This window comes from Mesocricetus auratus, unplaced genomic scaffold (genome assembly GCF_017639785.1).
Source record: "Mesocricetus auratus isolate SY011 unplaced genomic scaffold, BCM_Maur_2.0 Super-Scaffold_100013, whole genome shotgun sequence".
In the NCBI taxonomy this organism is placed as follows: domain Eukaryota; kingdom Metazoa; phylum Chordata; class Mammalia; order Rodentia; family Cricetidae; genus Mesocricetus; species Mesocricetus auratus.
Window position 1 is genome coordinate 5,815,858 of NW_024429196.1, and position 15,717 is coordinate 5,831,574.

Consider the following 15,717-nt stretch of genomic DNA (forward strand, 5'->3'; position numbering starts at 1 on the left):
TGACAGCTGGACGGGCTGAAGAACCCACAACTTAAACTCAAGGTCACACAGATGGTTGCAGGCAGATCTTGGCCCTGGCCTTGAGATTGGATGGCCAGCCTATTGCTCTTGCTTCTACCGCAGGCTGCCATCTGTGCTGATACAGAATGACACCTGGGTTCTTGACTATGCTGTGCTAAATCTGGCATGCTGAGGGGTGAGCTGAGGTGGCGCTTATCACTTGCTTTTGATAGCAGAGTGCAAGAGAGAAGAACAAGACACAGTTTAATGTGAGTGAAAGGGCAGTGAAGGACACTTTCTGCAGCAGCCCTGGCCAAGACTCAGCCAGTCAGGGAGACCAAGCCACTCTCACCATCTGGCACAATAGTAGGGGCATGTAATTCAAAGTCAGTGTGAACAGAGAGCAGCACCCGCTGACTAGAGGCAGTGCCCTGCATCTGTGCCAGCAAGTGGTGCTTTAGACTGGAGATGCTGGATTCTCCCACCTGGATTCCTCTTGCACTTATCATGAGGCCCAGACTTAGAGGAGGCCTACAGTGGGATGTGTGTAGACCCTGAGTGTGAGCTCACTGGTTGGGCCAGACCTCAGCTCAGCCAGCTGAGGCTCTCCAGAAGCAGAGTCTCAGAAGGGAATGAGAAACAGGGACTGCACACCCCCTACATCTGCATTGTGCTCAGATGAGGCTGTTGAGGGTCCCGTAGGCCAGGCCTTGAATCAAAACACAGGTATACAAGTCCGCTGTGTTCTGGACCAGGGCTCAGGACTTTAAAATCCAGAGCCAAGGTTGGGGGAAAGGGGCATGAAAGTAATGGGAAAGGTGGCTTCTGTTCTGCATGGAGGTTCTGGAAAGCCCTCCAGAAGTGGAAATGGTTCAGTTGAAGCAGGAAAGTAGGGCAGAGGACCAGGTCCAGAAGGCCTTACATAATATTAAAATACACACCTGGGTGGAGACTTAATATGCTAATGAGACATAGGCTGCATGAGGCTACATGGAGAACTCCAGGTAGTAGAGCATGCAAAGAAAGCCCATGCTTTGCAAATGACCCCCAAGACCCTGGAGAATATGACATAGAAGCCCCCAACTTTGGTAGTATACTTGCTGCTGAGTTTCTAATTTTTTTTCTCTGTTCAACTCTACTCCCTCCTTTAAGTTTATATAGTCTTAACGGTTCTCACTTTGTTTGCTACTATACATATGTACCTGTCTAATTCCTTGATCTAGAGCACAAGAACTTGTCACCTCTCTGGAGGTACTCACCAAACCCCAGTGTCACAGCCAAATGTATGGGGCCAAGTGGTCATGGGGCCATTGTGTGGCTCAGGGCACTAAAATAGGGGTAATGATGAAGGCAGGGTATCCACTGCCCTGTGTTCCCAGGATGCTGAACCTAGTACATGGACCAAGCGACATCTAGCAGTCACCATAATGGCTGGATACATGGCCCCAGCTGCAAGGGAAGCTATATAGAGTCCTTGCTGGCTTGGGGACAGCTGGGCCTTCTTGGCCTGAGATGCTATGGTGAGATGTGCAGCTGGATGGGAAGCCAGGTGCAGACTTGTGGCAGCTTTACAAACCCTCAGGGCCTTTGAGACCTCCGCATCTGGCCCTAGGCACCGATATATAATTACCTGCTTCATGACATCTTTGAAGGTCATCACTGGGCTCACACTGGGCTCAGACTAATTAAATTAAAACAAACCTGATGGAGAAGAAAAACAACTTGAACCTCAGGAGGGTGATAAGATGACCATGACGAGTCTGCAAATGCTGTTTGAATCCTGTCCCAAGTTTATTTTCAAGTTGCAGACTCTGCCTAGCAACCCCTGGATGAATGCCTGTGATTCCCCATAGGGCAGTGAAACACATCTGGAGCCACAGGGAAGCCTTCAGCAAAGTCCCCGTGCATCCCCGAAGGAAACACACCCCCTCCCAGCCATTCCCACAGAATCACCCCAGTCTCTGTGTTGATCTTGAAAGTGACACACCCTTGGGTCCAAATTGGGTTTCCTGCCGACCTGCACAGCTTCTCCTCACACCGGACACACTGTGCCCAGGCTAGTGTTCAGCCGGTGGGAGTGGTTACAGGAGATTTTATCAGCTACAGAACAAAGAAAGTCATAAATCAAAGCACTCACCAAGTCCGGAGTGGAGCACAGGAAAGTGGGGGGGGGAATTGTGCTGCAGGTTTCAGAAGCGTCTGATGACATTTCTAGCTTTTTACATTGGTGAAAACTAGTGATCCACTGCGCTAGTTTGCTTTCTACTGCTGTGATAAACACCACCACCAAAGGCAACGTGGGGAGGAGAGGGCTTATTTGCTTATACTTCCAAATCCCAGTCCATCATGGAAAGAAATTGGGACAGGAGCTCAGGCAGGAGGTACAGCAGAAAGCCACAGAGGCACATTGCCTCTGGTCAGCTAGCTTTCTTAAACAGCCCAGGCCAGGACCCCTGTCTAGGGATGGTGCCACCCCGAGTGGACTGGACTGCTACATCAATGTAGCCTTGAAGACAATGCCCCATAGTCATGACCACAGGCCAATCTGATGAGGCAGTTTCCCAGCTGGGACTCCCTCAGAAAACTGTGGGCTGTGTCCAGTTAACAGCTGAAACCTAACAAGAAGACCTGCTAAGAATACTCACTAAGGTTTTCAATAAACTTTCGGGCCTTAGGTCAGACACAGGTGTGGGCAATAGACAGTTTTAAAAGGTGCTAAAAATAGCCTGAGACAATGTGGTTCTGTCTGCAACATTTTAACCCTTCATCATCTTGAAGTTCAGTTATTTGGCCTTGTAGAATCTTTTATCACTGGTGCAGATTTTTCTCTTTCTTTCTTTCTTGCTTGCTTTTTCATTTCTTTTCCTCCTGGGAATGTCAGTTCACACATGGCAAGTCCTTGGAGAACCTATATGCCCATAGTACTAGTATACACCATGCTCCCAGCCTCAAAAGTCTGGAGAATGTGACATGGCAGGATTATGATTGGCATGGCACTGACCATGCCTCAGTAGACCACAGGTTCTGGTCTGAGAGAAGGTCTTGGTCTATAAGGTCACACCTCAGCCTTCCTTGTCTGGGGTGACCTGCTCCTCTGATGGCCTCAAGTCCTTCTCTCTACCTAAGACACTGGGATGACATATCACAGAAATTGGCTTTCAACCATTAACAGTGCCTCTGTAAGAAACCTCCCGTTACTGCCCATTTAACAAGCATGCTCTGGAGATGACACACACACACACACACACACACACACACAAAAGCCCTACAGGCTAAGTATCTCAGCCTTAGGGACAAGAAACTTCAGCACCAGGAAGGAATCTTGCCGGTTTCAATTGCATTTCTGCCTTCAGCTTTTATGCTACCACCTCGAGTGCAGAAGTTCCCGGTAAGCATGGATAGAATGAATGACGGACCACACAGGTCAGATTCAGATGGGCCAAGCCAGCATGAAGCAAATCGCGCAGCCCGAATGGCTCTGACAATGGTTGTTAAACCAAGGGGGTACTGTCGTTCCTAGAAGCACTACAAATACAAACATTCCATCACACCGTGGGCAGACAGTACCAGAATCCAGGCTGATATCAGCCCAGAAGGCTGCATCTTCTAAAGCCTCATCGATGGAGGGGGGTTTGGAAAGTCCTGTGATACGAAGTTTGGAGCAAGCATGCAGCTCAAGAGCCTCTTTCCCCTCACCCTATTCCTTTCTTACTGGCAGGGAAGGAAAGGAGAGGGGCTTGGGAAGGAGCAGCTCAATTTTGACTGCAGGTGACAGATTCTCTTGGTTTGCTGAGGCGATTTGTGCAGGACAGTCCGTGTGATGGACTTATTGATTGCAGAGTCCTAGAGTGAACTTTCTTTAAAATATTTGCCTTTATTGTGTGTGTGTATGTGTGTGTGTGTGCGCGCGTGCGTGCACGTGCGCATGTGTGTTTGGTCCATATGTATAAACATGCACATAAGTACCACAAGTGTACAGTGCCTGCCAAAGCCAGAAGAGGGTGTTGGATTGGCTGGGCCTAAGATGGTTGTAAGTTGCCATGTAGGTGCTGGGAATTGAACCCAAATCCTCTGGAAGGGCACCAGTGCTTTTAACTCCTGACCATCTCTCCGGTCTCATGGAGTTAACTTTCTTATTCTCATGGTCCCACGTGCCTGACCCCACTCTTCTTGCCTCACACACGGGCCTCTCAGGTCAGCAGTGCCTTGGCTAGTCAGGAATAGTGGATGCCAAGTAAACCATGCCATACCTGTTCTCATTTGCATATCCTCTCAGAGACCACCTTCTGTGGCTGGGGAAGCTCCTTGCCTCCCCCACTCTGCAGCCGTGGCCCCTACAAGTGTCCACTTGGTGGCTGTCCTCCCTTTGTTAGGCTCTCTCCAAGTCATCTGCCTGCTGGGCTCCCAAGTTCTGCTGTCTGAGTCTCAGAGATTTCTTTTTGTCTGAGTTTGCTTTTTCTCTGTTCTCATTATCTTCCTTCCAGGGGCTTTGCTCTGGCCTGGACTAGAATTTCTTTCTGCTCCTGATTTGGGAAGTGTTTCACGGGGCTAATTTCTAAGGCCTCTGTGGCGCTTGTGTGCGTGCAGCTGGTTGTTCTGTTGATTCTGGTTCCCTTTTCTCTCTTAGCAATCTCTCTCTCAGCTGGAGTTTGGACATTCATCCTTTTCACCCTGGGGTCTTCAGTCACATGGTCACAGATCAATAGACACCGTAAAACATGCAATATAAAAACAGTCTTAATTCTCTGACAAACAGTAAACACTTGTGAGCTAACTTAAAAAATATTTCACAAGTTGACATGGTTTTGCCTCCAAGATTCAGGACTGGATTCCAGTGCCAGCCACAGTCCCCATTAGCTTTAACAAACAGTTACAAATATACCAGGTTCACCAGCCTCAGTTTGCCTATTTGAAACAGGCTGGACCAAATCACAGCTAGGCTAAGTAAGCTCTGTCACCCTTACCCACCTCTGTGAGTGCTGTTTTCCACTGTGAAGACACATTCACATCCCTGCCCCTGCCACTGACCTCTGTGTGTGTGTGTGTGTTCCTCGATCTCTCTGCCTGTCTGTCTCTGTCTTTCTTGTTGTCTGTCTCTTTGTCTCTGTTTTACTCTGCGTCTCTTCCAGTCTCTGTGTTGATTTCATTTCCGTCTTTAGTCAGTGAAGCAAGTCAGTTGCTGTCATGCCTCTGTGTGACATTTCACTGCTGCCTTGAGTCTGCTCTGCGCATTGTTGTCTTTCTTCATTTCATCCCCTGGACACTACTCTGTTGCCTCTGTCAGGCAGAGAAGACAACCGTGAGAAGCCACCACTGTGTGCCCCACAGCCAAGAAGAGGCACAGATGTTTGGCTTTGTGGATATTTGCTGATTCAGCTCTGTCTAACCCAGGAAGACATAGTCTTTGCCCCAAGTTCTTTCCTATTGTTCTTGTCCACAATCCCAGAGGGCATCAGCAGCCAGGTTCACCATCCAAATGACAGGGGGATGGAAACTGCCTTGTCATCCACGGACTTTAAGCTCATCCCGTGCTTCCCCACATTGCTCGCCTTAACCACAGAGCACCACGGCAGCTGCAAACTGGGCCCTAGCAGGCTACATCAGCCACATCATCCCATTTTACAGATGGAACTCAAGAATAAATGAAGGAAGCAGAATCAAGACCTCCTGGCTGTGCTGAGCTGCAGTAAAAATTGTTTTCCTAAAGATGCAGATGCAGAAGCAGCCCCAGGCCCAGACTCTCCCAGAAGTCTCAGTGGAATACTGTGGTAGAGCCATCTCAATTCCTTTCTGCCTGCAGACTCTGTGAACAGGGCAGAGTGTTAGACACATCAGGTCCCGCCATGCCCAACCTCAGCTGTTCCCAGACTATGCAGGATGAGGCTGGGCCTTGGGGTGGTGCAAGAGTCAGCCCTGAGCATGTGTTCTGCCAGCCTGCTCCCCAAAGCATCTTGTCTCCACTTTAACCTCTTGGCACTCCACAGGTGACAGTGGTCATAGAGAATACCTCCTTGCCATTCCCAGCTTCCTCGCTGAGCGTGAGCCTCCTGTTGGCAGCTGTCCTGTCCTTAAATGTAGACCCTGGTGGGCGCAGGCTCCTATTTGAACAGAAATACACAAGTGTTATGATTTGAATGTAAAGTGTTCCCTACAGGCTCGTGTTTGAACACTTGGTCCCTAGCTAGTGACAGTAATTTTGGAAGATTGTGAAACCCTGAAGCAATAGAGACTCACCAGGGGGAGTGGGTTGCTAGAAAGCTGGGTGAGGGAGTCTTAGGGATTAGAGTGAGGTACTGTTTCAGACCAGCACAGAGTGAGCTCAAGACGAACCTGGGTGAGTTCATGAGACCCTGTCTGAAAATAAAAAATGAAAAGAAGCCTGAGGATGTAGCTCGGTGGTAGAATGTTTGCTGAGGATGTATGAGACACTGGGGCCCAGCCCCAGAACTGAAAAAATAAAATAAAATAAAAACTAAAAACTCATCACCCTGGATACTTAAGGTCTGTATGTTTCTGTTACCATGCACAAATTGCGCTTCTCTTTGGAATGCTGATGGGTTTTCTTTTCTTCTTCTCCCAAGGAGACCTGGTCTGTCTGTGCTGGATGTGACCAGGTTCTTGGTCTCTTGTTCAAGAATGAAATCAGAGCTTGCGCAGATTGCTGGAAGCATGGTGATAATGCAAATCAGAAAAGAGAAGCACCAGCAGGGTCACTTCCCTTCCTCACGGCTCCTCAGCTCCTGGCAATGGCCAGCAACCCTGCGCTGCTCCCGGGCCATTGCTGTCTCCATGGTCACCAGACTTCCTTCCCCTTGCTCCAAGTGCTCTTTCTTTGTAAGAGCACAGACCTCTGGCTTAGGTCCAGCTTAACTCACCGTGACTTGGTCATGAATAGTGACATCCGCAAAGAACCTTTTTCCAAGTGAAGAGACCCTCTGAGGTCCTAGGTGAGCACACCTTTGGGAGCTCTGCTCCCTCCAGCACCTATCTTCTCAGGTCCTTCTGCTGGAGATGCCAAAACCTGGTCTAGAAGGGTGTAGACCACACTGAGCGTGCTGCTCCTCCCTCAGCGACTGGCCCTCCTAGCCAGCATTCCACAGCTCCAGTTACCAGGCTCTGGGCTCTCAGCCAGGCTCCTCTCCTCGGGGATTAACTTTGCTTTGAATGATGAGCTCCAAACACTTGCACTCTGCTTAAGAGAAAAATCTGTGTGACTCAGCAACCCCGAAACAAGGTTGTTAACCCCAGGATCAGGCGCACATTCTGTGGAGGTTCCAACACTGTGGCTGGGAACAGAAGACAGTCACACCCCTCCCCCAACCCAAACCCTTAGTGATTCTCTTTACATTTGATCTTATGAGGTAGACAGACAGGTGATGAAATATTAACCATGTTATCAACCACATAGGAAACAGTCATGTGTTCTGTGGATGTTATATTCCCACATATGTTATGGCATGAAGCCACCCTGAGGGACCCTGAGGAAGCGGCTACAGGTGACCCAGGATACAAGAATCCGAACAAGGGAAGGCTCTACCTCATGGCCCATAGCCCTGGTGTCTTCCATCTTACTATTGCTCTTCAGGTCGCCTGCTTTTCATTGTCCCTCTCTAGTTGCTCTCCAAGGACCCATGCTAATCCCACCAGGGTTCAAGTCCCACACGGGACAAACTAACCTGTTGCTGTCCCAGAGTATGTGACAATCTTGAAAAGGTTCTGAAAAGAACTGGGTCTCTGATGTTGAAGTGAGCTCCTGCTGTCACCTCCTCCTGCCCCCACCCACACTGAGCATTTTAAATGTGAAAAGTACTTCTAAGACATAGCCAGGCACAAACATAAGGCCTAGGAGGCCTTGAAGACCAGAAAGGAAAAAGAAACTCTCTAAAAATAACTGAGGCAGAAGGAAGTCCCTCAACTCTAAGTAGCATGACACTCCAACAGACAAAATTCATATAAACAGATGAGGTAAGGATGGTTATTCATGCCTAACTAGGCTAGCAGGGCTAGGGCAGAACTCAACTGACCACTTAGGGATGTGGCCTGACTCCAAAATTTGCTGTGTGGCTGGAGCATCTTGTCCTTGGCATTGTGGGAGCTCAGAGCCCTGTTCTCACCAGGGTCCAGGCTGAAGGAAGAGTAAAGGTGCCCTCCGGCAGTCTTTCTAATATGTGTGAGCAAGCATCAAGGCTCAAACTCAACTAGAGGATGAGAAGCATCTTCACATCCTGCAGGGAAGGATGGGGCCCAGCTACCAGCAGTGCTAGGGCTAGGAGAACAGAAACACTGGGATTCAGGAACAACACACCCCAGATGCTGGATGCTGAGCCAGCTGCAGTGCAGGGATGAGTTCACAAGAGGGGGGAGCAGAGTGGGGCTCTCCAGCAGCAGTCCTGGAGGAACAAAAGGTGGCATGAAGTATTCATTTAGCTTGTTTGCTTTTAGAGATTATCATAGACAAGTTTAGCCTTTAGTTTAGTACTCAGGAGGCAGTGGCAGGTGGATCTGTGAGTTGGAGGCTAGCCTGGTCTACATAACAAATTCCAGGTCAGCTAGGGCTATTCTGGCTATAGTGAGACCTATATCAAAAAAACAAAAAGCAAAACAAACAACAACAACAAACCACTAACTACTCTCTCTCTCTCCTTTTCCACATTTCTGGTCTCAGTGGGCCGGAAACTCTAGGGGCTGAGGGCCAATCCTAGCATGTCACTTCTCCATGAGCCGCTGTGTAGATGGATTTTCTTTTTGGGCTGCTAGCTCACAAAGAATGACACAGAGATGTATTATAAATTATGAAGGCTTGGCTGATAGCTTAGGCTTGTTTTGGGCTATGTCTTATAGCTTAAATCGACCCATTTCTATCCATCCTTGTGCTGCCCAGAGGGTTGATTACCTCATCTACATAATGTCCATCCTGCTTTCCTGCGTCTCCCACGTCTCTTCTTGTCCCAGCTCTTCCTCTTCCCAGCATCCCCTGTGCCTGAAAATCCTGTCTAGCTATTGACCATTCAGCTTTCTCTTAAACCGATTAGAGCGACACATCTTCACAGTGTACAAAAAGATTATTCCATAGCACTACCGTCTCTGTCAAAACTCATGCCTTGGCTTCCCCTACAAATTCAGGAGAAAATGTTTGCTTTCCACAGCATCTCAACCTTGAAAGACATCTTGGGAAGAAGAAATACTGGGAAGTGAGAACATAAAAACATTTCTGAATCCCTCTTTTATTAAAGTCAATATTTCTACTCAGAAGTACCACTTATCTCCATCATGTCTTTTCTACCACAAAGAAATCCTTTGTGTATGTGTTTACTGAGTTCTTCACTGTAATTTTCAAGTCTGGCTCCCTACATTGCATAGGCTGGCCTTCTGCCTCCCATATTGGAATTGCAAATGGTGTATAGAGAGGAGTTTCTACCCAGCATGCCTTTGACAGTGGACCTCTGATGGCTTTTAGCTTCCAACAGCAGCAGAAGACATGAGGAGTTTTGTGGGCCAATTGTTTTAGGAATCTGAGTAGATTCAAGAATGGAAGCTTGGGGCTATTGACAATTGGGAGGTAAGATGGTTCTGAGTGCCCACAGGGACCCCAGACATTGAGGCCCTGGATTGTGGGTACTCATCAGAGTCCAGGTTCATGAAACTGAAACTTTTCTAGCTTTTCCAGCAGAAAGATGATTCAGCTGTAGAACTTAGGCGTGTTCAGTAAGGGCAGGAGAGGTGAAGAGTGAGGATGTCCAGAGCCAACACCAAGCTGGCTGCAGGACAGCAGCAACCCTCCCCAGCTCAGTGGACAAACAGAAGCAGGAGGACCCCAGAGGCCCGCCAGCACCCATGTAGAAGCCAACTGGGCCCAGACACCAGGAAGCCTCAGAGCCAGCTGGCTAGGTAGACTAGCTGTGAGGGAAAGCTCTGGGTTCAACTGAGAGACCTTGCCTCAAGGTACAAGGTGAAGAACAACCAAGGATGATTCCCAGTACCCGCAGGCCCTCACACACATAGGCACGCACAAATGTTCCTGCACTCACACATGCATGTGCTCCCACACAGGCACACACACAATACACACCTGCACGTGCAAAACAAACAACCAAGTAATGACACACCAGGAAAAGCTCGAGGCCTTGTGGGGCAGGAGACCAGGAAAAGCTGCCGAGTTTCAAATAATGAAAAGAAAAAAAAAAACCCCTGTTGATTGAGTTGGGCTGTGCTGTGGGAAAATGGAGAACATCCGGAGGTTACCAGATCATGTCAGAGATTAAGATAAAGAGATCAAAAATAGCCCATGTCCTGCAAACCGTCACATACTGGGGACAATTCCAGGGGAAGGAAACAAAACCCCACTTTTCTCTAGTGAGTGAGAAATAAATCCACTTCACAAATGATGAGTGAGACCCCCCCTTACAGATGCTGAGGAGAGGACCGCAACTCATTGCTTCTGATGCTCAGCATCTCAGTGACATGGCAGTCATCAGTTCCTCTACTGTATAGGCTAAACTTTAGCCACAGCTGTGACCCACAGACCCAAGATGCTCTGTCATCTGAGAGTCAGTGTGGTCACCTGACCCAAGACCAGGCTCTAAGGCCCATGACCTGTGATGCTCTGTGGAGACTATGTGCCCAAGAGGCCTGATGTCTTCTCCCACTATGACATCATGGCCGCTGTGCCTGTGAGGCTGGCTGCCCTGCCTCTTTCCTGTCTGTGCTGCGTGCCCCAAGTCAGAGTGTTGGGTCCCCACGGAGAGAAGTGATGGACTACTATGATTAGTTAATATGGTCTTGATTTTGGGAAAGCTCTTGGGAGACATGTGAAGTTGACTGTGGGGCTTGTCTTTAACAGGGTGTTTGTTTAGTGACCAGGGTGGTTAAAGAGAAGAGGATGGGACGGGACAGAGGGAAGGGACGCAGAGCAGAACGTGGGGAGGGGTGAAGCACAGTAGAGGGAAGAGGGAGAGAAATGGAAGGGAGGAAAGAGGCAGGGAGGGACAGAGCAAAGAAGGAAGGAAGGAAGAACCAAAAAGCAGGGTAGAAAAATGAAGAAAGCAGCTCTGAAACATTTGGTACATAGTTTTTAATTTAAAGAAAAGCCATCCAGGCCTAGTGGTGTATGACTTTAATCCCAGCACTTGGGAGGCAAAGGAAGGTAGATTTTTATGAGGCCAGCCTGGTCTACATAGCAAGTTCTAGACTAGGCTAGCCAGGGCTACACAGTAAAAAATTAATAAAAACTGGGGAGTAGATGTTAGCTGGACTCAGCTCAGAGCTCCTGTGGACTTCTCCCCCCTGAGAGCCCTTCCGTTCCCATCTGTGTGGCTTAGCTTCTCTCTGGTCTTTCCCAGAGAAGCCAGTAGGCACTGGAGAATGATGTAGGCTCCTGACACCAGGGCTAGCATGAATAGTACTGTGATTCCCACTGTGATTCTGTGAAACTCTGGTCATCCATAGGGTCATCTTTTCTTCCTAGACTTGAAGTCTTAATGTTCCAGACATCTTCAGCCCTTTCTTCACTCTCTAAACATCTGTTTGGTTGCCTCCCCCTCCCCCCATGGACATTTGCTAAATAACATGGTTTATTTGGGGTGTCTGGGTGTGGGAAAACTTCTCATCTATCCACCTATAACCATCTGTCCATCTATCCATCCATTTCATAGATCTATCCATCTATAAAATGTCATCTAAAATGACATTTTAAATCCAGTCTTCTTTTAACTTTAAAGAAGCAACTGGTTTCCTTATCTTCCACACAATTTGCCATTTGAGTGTAAGCCAAGGACCGTCGGGGACAGACAGAATCTAGGGCCCCTTTCCTGAAAGTTCTTATCAGGCAAAGTTTACAGGCAGAGAGTAGACAGAGGACAAATGGCAACAGCCACTGTGCCTTGTAAGGTTTTTCCTCGTGATCTTATTCATCAAGTCTTTCCGCAAACCTCCAAGATGATGCGATTTCCCATTAGACACAAGTGACATGGTGATGTCTTGAATCCTTTTGCTGGCCAGAAGCCTCAGATCCAATGCTTTTTCTTTCTATACACTAGCTCAGTTTTTCCTTTTCTGTTCCCAGGAAAAGGGAATCTTTAAAAACAACCTTACAACTGCTGTTTATGTATGGATGTGTGTAGATCAGTGCGTAAGTATGCCTATGAATGTTCAGGTGCCTACGGAGGCCAAGAAAGAGAGCTCCATCCCTTGGAATTAGTTACGGCCAGTTATGAGTCACTTGATAGGAGCGTTGGGAGCTGCATTGCATTGCTGTACTTGAGTGACTGTCTTTATCAGATTGGTCAATGGGCACGTCTTGGGGGGATTGTCTCGATTGATAATAGATGTGGGAAGGATCAGCCTACTATGAATCATGCCTAGGCAGGTAGTCCTGGTTCGTATAAGAAAACTAGCTGAGTACCAGAGTAAGCAAGCCAGAGAGTGAGGTGAGCATTCAGGTTCCTCTGTATCATAAAGTCATAGAGTCTATGGCTTCTGTTTCAGGTTCCTGCTTGAGTTCCTTCACTTATTTCTCTTAGTGACCAATTGTGACCTGAAAGTATACAACCAATAAATCCTCTCCGTTCCAAGTTATTTTTGGCTGGGAAAAAAACAGATATAGATATAGATATAAGTGCATATATGTATATATATATACATGTATATGTTAGATATATGCATATATATGTTAGATATTTTATGTGAATGAGTGTTTGCCTGCTTGTATGTCTGTGCACCATGTGCTTGTCTGGTGCCTGTGGAAGCAAGAAGAGAGTGTCAGATTCCCTGGAACTGGAGCTGTGGATGGTTGTAAGCCACGATGTGGTGATGGGAACTAAACCCTGGCCCTCTGTAAGAGCAATTAGTACTCTTAACTGCTGAGCCATCTCTCCAGCTGCCCCCTTGGCCAAACTGTTTTACTGTAACAGAAAGAAAACTAGAAGAGATGTTCATCTACTCTCTCTCTCTCTCTCTCTCTCTCTCTCTCTCTCTCTCTCTCTCTCTCCACATACCCTGTGGTTTCAAAAAGTAGGAGAAACTATCTTAATTATTTATTATAATTTTTCTATTGTTAATTACCTTACATACTTTATTTATGACAAATATGTGACCTGAAAATCTTTCCCACAAATCAATGGTGACTCCTATGGATTTGTTGAGTTAAAGTTTTCATCCCCACAGGAGCTCATGAGTATGTGGAGTATTTCTCTGGGTTTCTTTTATGGATGTTGCAGTGGGATATTCATCCATGTGTGGATGTTGCAGTGGGATACTCATCCGTGTGTGGATGTTGCAGTGGGATGGATGCTCATCCATGTGTGGATGTTGCAGTGGGATGAATGCTCATCCATGTGTGGATGTTGCAGTGGGATACTCATCCATGTGTGATGTTGCAGTGGGATGGATGCTCATCCATGTGTGGATGTTGCAGTGGGATACTCATCCGTGTGTGGATGTTGCAATGGGATGGATGCTCATCCATGTGTGGATGTTGCAGTGGGATACTCATCCGTGTGTGATGTTGCAGTGGGATACTCATCTGTGTGTGGATGTTGCAGTGGGATACTCATCTGTGTGTGTGGTGGGAGGGTGGGGAGGCAGGGGTGGGGGAGCTGGCCTGAGGGCTGGGATGCAGGAGGAGGACAAAGACATCTTAGGAATGTAGAAGCCACAGTGAAAATGGGTTAAGTTTCTCAGCTAACACACATCTCCAAGTCCCAAGAGGGAAATGTAAGCCTTCCTTCCACACAGCTCAGAAGTCTCTCTAATCCTGTCACCTTTCCTCTGGCCATAGACAATAGGAGGACCAGGAGAGGACAATGGCCAGACCTAAGGGGCAGAGGTAGGTCCTCCCTATTACATGAGATGCACCTCCTCCCAAAGCTCTCGTGAACAACGAGCCATTCCAGGACCTGAGCTCTGATGTGGAGCTCAGAGGAGCCAGGGTATATCCTCATTGGGCATGTCTTGCCTAAAACCCTCTTGCCACAGGATGCATTTGAGTTGCCACCCACGCCTCTGTTTGAGAGGTCCCTGGGAGCAATAGAGACCTCTCAGGCCTTCCTTCGCTAGCTCAGTGACGAAAGAGTGGGGGTGAGTGAGTCAGACGTGGGCATGAATTGTCACACATAGATCAGCGTGTTTACATCCAAAAGCAATCGAAAGAAAAAAATAACTTGTTGTATCTCTCTGCAAGTTGATGACTAATCCATTCCCTGTGATGTGTTTTAGCTAAGAAGTAATAACTCTTCATTAGGAGACTGCCCAAGGGTGCTGAGCTGCCATGGCAACAGCCCTTCATACAGACAGACATTCATGATTCTCCTAGGTATCTTTTCATCTGACATCTTTCCAGAACATTCAGTATTTGGACCAGAACATAGATGTATAACAGATACTTGTTTACAAGGATGGGTATGTCTGTGGCTATGGCTGAGTACCTGAGAAAGGCAATTTATTAAGTTATATGGGATAGAGCTATATTTGGCCCTTGGTTCTGCAAGCTAACAAGTATGAGAGCATAGAGCTGACATCTTCTCTGCTCAGCCAAGCTCTATCATGGCATAGCAAAGGATGTCATGTGGTAAGACACAGTAAGCCAGCCAGAGGAAGTGAGGGTCCTAGCCAAGCCAGTCCTGTGACAACCTATTGGTTTGTTAATGCTAGGGGAATAGAGGAGACATTGTACCTTAATCACCTCCTGAAGGCTCCACATCCGTCACTTTGGGACTGGGTTTCTTAGGCTTGAACTTAAGGAACTATATAGCAGGGTGTATATAAGTGAAATATATGCATGTGTGTGTCATATATACATATATATATGTACACATATATATCACATAATAAATACTGTGTAACATGTGTATATATTACAATGATATATACTGCATAAATATATGTGTATATGTGCAATATAATAACACTATATCATTGTAATGCAGATGGTCTCTCTACTGGACGGGACCCTTCCCATTTGAAATAGAGTAGCTGTGATCACCTACACAAGACCTTCATGAGATCTGGCCTGTTAATGTTCCTGCATGGAGGAATAGGAAGAATTCACCAGGCTTAGAAGAGACAGGGTTCCCCAACATCCTCACATGGTCCCTCCTCTCCCCAAGATACTAATCACCACTATATCTGAAATAAAGGTTGACTGGGCTGGGACTACGTTCAACATGGCTATCTTTGAGTAGCCCATACTCCTGTCAACAATCTCCACAAACCTATTGGATCACTCCTCAGATGAACACTCTCTTTGGTTTATTGATATCCTCTCTATCTGGGATGAAATGATGTTTTTCATGTTTCCCCAGGCAAGTCCCATAACAACTGCATATGTGTACACACAGAGTGGACATGTGGTCCTTAGCAACCCCACTGCCCTCAGATGCTTTCTCCAGGAGGAGGTACCACAAAAGCATGATCAAACCTCCTCTTTAACTCTGGCTCCAAGCCCTGGGAAGCAACAGTTGCAGGTTCCTCTGACTCAAAACGGAAAGGAATTCCAGAGATGTGACCTCTCCCACCCCTATGTACTAGCAGCCACATATGGAACCCTGACGGGAAGGGAGGCAGCTGCAGTCACAGCTGAACACTAGAGTCACCTGTGGGAAGGGGAGCAGCGCAGGGATGCTAGTATGGAGCTCCCAGTCCCAGGCAGGGGGAGCATGGTTTACATGTGTTATGGTTCACCTTCTACTATCTCTGTCCTTTGTGGGTCAACAGAGTGAAAGT

At 47.5% G+C, this 15,717-nt stretch overlaps 2 long non-coding RNA genes across 3 annotated transcripts; one reads left to right on the top strand and one right to left on the bottom strand.

Moving 5' to 3' along the window:
- Positions 1 to 4,719: 4,719 nt before the first annotated feature.
- LOC121143471 lies at positions 4,720 to 7,046 on the bottom strand. Its single transcript, XR_005880656.1, has 2 exons — positions 6,876 to 7,046; positions 4,720 to 6,098 (listed from the first exon to the last, which is right to left on the bottom strand). It is a non-coding gene; the product is annotated as an uncharacterized LOC121143471 (long non-coding RNA).
- A 3,634-nt stretch (positions 7,047 to 10,680) lies between these two features.
- Positions 10,681 to 15,141, top strand: LOC121143636. Of its 2 annotated transcripts, none has more exons than XR_005880909.1 (3): positions 10,681 to 10,767; positions 13,732 to 13,822; positions 14,922 to 15,141. It is a non-coding gene; the product is annotated as an uncharacterized LOC121143636 (long non-coding RNA). The 2 variants fall into 2 exon arrangements; XR_005880908.1 differs by having other exon boundaries at positions 13,775 to 13,822.
- Positions 15,142 to 15,717: the final 576 nt, after the last annotated feature.